Source organism: Ranitomeya variabilis, chromosome 1 (genome assembly GCF_051348905.1).
Source record: "Ranitomeya variabilis isolate aRanVar5 chromosome 1, aRanVar5.hap1, whole genome shotgun sequence".
Lineage (NCBI taxonomy): Eukaryota > Metazoa > Chordata > Amphibia > Anura > Dendrobatidae > Ranitomeya > Ranitomeya variabilis.
In genome coordinates, this window is record NC_135232.1 from 322,213,890 (window position 1) to 322,218,737 (window position 4,848).

General features: G+C 47.1%; 1 non-coding gene across 1 annotated transcript; it reads right to left on the reverse strand.

Moving 5' to 3' along the window:
- Positions 1-4,136: 4,136 nt before the first annotated feature.
- TRNAT-UGU (transfer RNA threonine (anticodon UGU)) lies at positions 4,137-4,209 on the reverse strand. Its single transcript has one exon. It is a non-coding gene; the product is annotated as a tRNA-Thr (tRNA).
- Between the last annotated feature and the right edge of the window lie 639 nt (positions 4,210-4,848).

Consider the following 4,848-nt stretch of genomic DNA (forward strand, 5'->3'; position numbering starts at 1 on the left):
CTTCAGGGAGTCGCCGGTGATATTTACTTTTTCCCTTGTGAAAGCTTGGAGCTGTAAGGCCATGTGCACACGTTCAGGATTTTTCGCGTTTTTTTCGCGTTTTTTCGCTGCATAAGCAGCATCTATAGTAAAAAGTTGGTCACACTTGTCAAACTTTAGCATTCTGCAAGCTAATTATGCTTGCAGAATGCTAAAAAAAACGCGAAAAAAAACGGAAAAAAAACGCAAAAAAAAAATGCGGATTTCTTGCAGAAAATTTCCGGTTTTCTTCAGGATATTTCTGCAAGAAATCCGGACGTGTGCACATACCCTAACTGTCAGCTAACTTCCTCTCTGTTGCTCTTGGAGGACATTTGGTGTTATCTTTCTGGAGTCTGCTCAAGCTAAGTTCCTCTCTCTTGTTTGTCTCCCTTGTTGTCTTTAGTTATCATTGGGGACTGACCAGTACTCATCCCCCCTCCCTTTACAGGGCCTAGCTCCAGGGATATACAGTATAGGGCTTAGGTTTCCTTATCAGAGATTGGTGTGGAATCAATTAAGGGATGGTAGGGTAGGCAGGGTGTTATAAGATCTGCCTAGGTGTCTCCACTCCTCCATTCCCTACTGTTTGGGTTTCCTTCCCCTGATCACTTTGTGTTGCACTTGGCCTTTCCCACACTGTGCGTGACACCTGCCCCATGTGTCCCATGATCCTGCCTCTTCTATCCCATGATCCTGTCACATGATCCTGCCCCATGTGTTTCCATCCTGCCCCATGTGTCCCATGATCCTGCCCCATGTGTCCCATGAGTCTCCATCCTGCCCTATGAGTCTGCATGCTGCACCATGTGCCCCATGATCCTGTCCCATGGGTCCCATGATCTTGTCCCATGTGTCTCCATTCTGCCCCATTTTTCCCGTGATGCTGCGGCTGCCCCATCTATCTTAATCCTGTCCCATCTGTCCCCATCTTGCAGCTTGTCGCTTTCAGAGAAAAAAAAACACTTTCTCTTTACCTGGCTGCGGTCCAGTAGCATAGTCTCGTCTGTGCATAACAGTGATGTCATACGCCTGCGATGTGCCGCTGATGTCGACCGGTGATTGGCAATAACGCAGCAATAAATTTTAAACTGATGCCCCTGGGGCACCCCTCTGCTCACCGAGCCCCATACACCAGTAAGAGCAATAATGCCCTGATGGCGGCCCTGGGTATGTGCACATGATCAGTAAACACTGCGTCAAACCCGCAGTGTCCAGATGTTACAGCATAGTGGATGGGATTTCAAGAAATCTCATGTCTGCTATGCGACATGGTGCTCACCCGCGGAGACGGATACGCACATGTCAATTTCTCTTGCGGAGACACCAGACTCTGCAAGAGAAGTTTCACTAATAAAATGTATTCAATGCAGTGAATCTGCATGGTTCAGTGAACACATGTGGATTCACCTGCGTTAAATAGACGGCAGAGCTTCGGACACAATGAACATGTGCTGCGTCCAAAGCCCTGCTAGTTCTGGATCGTATGCACCTGGCGTTGGGCCTGTCATTTGGTTTGGAATTACTTTCACCGCTAGACACAACAGACAGATGTGCAGAATGTTGCAAAAGATGCTTTAAAAAAAATCTGATGTACATAAAATCACTGCAGAAGAGGGGAAGAGGGAAAGGTAAGAAGGGAGAAAAGGAGTACATTTGCGCATTTGGGACAAATTTAGAGAATTTTTGTAGAGTGGCAAATGAGGAATCAGTCAAAAACATCTTGAAACTCAAAACCCTGCACACAACGAAAAATAAAGGCAAACACATATATAATAGACTTCAGAAAAGGTGCAATTGGAACAATGAATTTGCAGCAAAAAAATGCGCAAAACATTAAATACAACAAAAAACAAGCGCAAATGCAGTAGTGAATTTGGCTATCAGTTTTGGATGATAGAATGGATTCTGGGACTGGTGTCTGCCCTGTTACCTTCATGTGTCTGCCAAAATGGACAAAACTGATTGCCTGTGTGTAATGTGGATGCATCGAATTCATTGTAGTGGGCAATGTGGGTGCGCTATGCCTCACAATCTCCATTTTAAAGGGAACCTAACAGGTGATACATGTGGAGCACCCCCAGACGCAGGGCCGTGGGGTACTCGGTACCGGGCCTCTCTGTCTCGGTCCTGGGGTTGTCACGGTGGCTAGACCCGGTCCGTGACCCTGCTAACGGACGTCCAATGAAAGGTGTGATGGTGGTGCGTGGTGCAAGTCGTGATGAATAACGAGGACACAGGGTTGCAGTCTCTTTACCTCTTTACTGAAGGCTTCAGGGTCCGCAATCCAGAGCACTGCTAACAGGGCTGGCTGAGACCGGCGGGTCCAAAGGCACATCCAGAGTTCCCTTTGCAGGTGGAAATCAGTGCCTACCTTCTAGCGCCTGTGTGTTGTAGTACCTCCTTGCTGAGCACCACGGGATAGTCCTCACAACTGTTGTGTCTGTTCTGATGTTATTTCTCACAACTCGTTTCTATTCTGATGTTCTTATCCGTCCCCCAGATGATATGGCTAGGACGCACCCGTATGACGGGTAGGCCTGGAGTTCTTCTGGGACCCTAGAGTCGCCCCTCTCCCACAATTGCCTCCTATGTCTGCTTAGGTGATTTAGGTGAGACAGCCAACCTAAAGTCAACTGCCCTGCCGCTGTTTGAAGAAATGCTTGGAGCCCAATACTTCCTCGACTTTCCGGCCACCGGCTACGCGCCTCAGTAGGATGTTGCCACGATCTTAAGGCATGACTCCTACTGGTTCTATTCTCCTTTGTGCTGTGATCTCGTTTCTCACTTCTCCCCAATAAACCTCGCTTCTTATCCTTTCTTAAGATACCGCCACAATCAGGTGCAGGCGCGGTTCCGTAACGATCTGTCCTTTTCGCTAGGCCTCTGTCAGGATCCCACCCCTGACAGGGACCCCCCTGAATCTTCCCCTGCAACACCCTCTGCCACAGGATGTTGCCTGGATCGAACCCAGTCAGCTTCTCTGTAACTTCCTATCCAACCCCCAGTTTTACCAGAGTGTGAGGAGTGGCCTAATACATAGAACCCTTTGCTCCCCCTGGAGGTCAGAGTGTGAAGTGTAGTGTGTGACTGTGATACCTGGTCAGGTGAACTCCTTAAGTGCCATCAGACATACCATCACTCCCCTTAGTGGCGGAGCGACAGTACTGCAACGACCAGGACTCTGGGGCGCTGCACATGCTGCCCAAAACGTGAATGGCATGTGTAAGCAACTGGCTGAACCATGACAGCCAGGTATGCTTGTTTCTGAAACGCTGAGGCATACTTATTATTATTTATTTATATAGCACCATTGATTCCATGGTGCTGTACATGAGAAGGGATTATATACAAATTACAGATATCACTTACAGTAAGCAAACTAACAATGACAGACTGATACAGGGGGGCGAGGACCCTGCCCTTGCAGGCTTACATTCTACAATACTTTTAATAGTTGCCAGAGATCGGGGTGCACGGGTGACTAGTTGTACAGGTGGGTCACTGCCGGCTTCTCACCACCCACTGACAGTGGCAGGTACAAGCCTGTATAGGAAGACACCTGTCAGTCACTCGGACTGTCCTGTGTGACTAGTCACCTGTGCATCCCGGTCCCCGTCAGCTATTAAAGATATGCCGGCGCGTTTCAGAGACAAACATATCTAGCTGTGATTGTACAGCCACTGACAGGTTCCCTGTAATACAAGAAGCCCCACAGACAAGTGGCAGCACATTACACAGGGGTTTCCCATGGTCACACTGCATTCTGTGTGCAGCAACTGCACTGTGCCAAGTAGTGTGGTTATGTGTGAGACAACCAGCAGGTGGCAGTATCCAGTGTCAGGAGTGGAACTCTAATTGTATTGAATTGTGCACAAAAACACACACTCAAATAATACAATACTATTATCTAGCTAGCTAGCTATGTATCTACAGTATCTATTATTCCTCTATCTAGCCCTCTTTCTATTCTTGAATTGTTTATGAGAAAAAAAATCATGTTCTATATTATGACCAATTGCACTATGTGCTGCCTAACAAATACATTTAATATATAATCTGAATACATTTACTACACAATTATTTACAGAGTAAAAAGGGGGGGAAAAAAATCTCCAAGGCCCCAGCGAGATTTGAACTCGCGACCCCTGGTTTACAAGACCAGTGCTCTAACCCCTGAGCTATGGAGCCATCTGGTGCTGAAGCGCCTGTATTACTCCCTAAAGTACTGTCGGTGTGCAGCTGTACAGGTACAGAATCAACCAGATTACGTCCATGGGAAGGCAGTGTTTCAGCAGCTGTAAAACACAGACAGGTTTGCCTCTTATGCGGCCAGTGAAGCAGTATAATAGCCACATTCATTGTAGTCAGCTGCACATTAAGTAAAATTTACAAATCCTCACCAGCACCAGCTGTCCATTACCCATGCGTACCGCTAGCAGCGCGTGAGGAGAGCGGGAATTCCCGAGAGACCTGAGAGAACTCCATTTGGCGGGAATCTATTAGGTATAAGCGTCATGAGGAAGCAGGTGGAATGAGGAAATGTCACCTCCCGTACAATTACAGAGACTGGCCCTTAGTGTCTAAATCAATTATGAGTAATGATGGGTCTGATGAAAATGATGGCTTTCTGCTGTACAAACTAATAACACCTCAGGGATAATGTCTATATAATCTAAGCAGCTCGAGGGGAGCGCTTCTCTCCTAGCAGGTGTGAATTACGTGCAGGCGTATAATGTATGTTATTTAGGTGTAATAACTATTATTGGAGCACGGCAGGTACATAATGTATAGGGCAAAAAAGTGCAACTTTACATTATTCCATGGCCT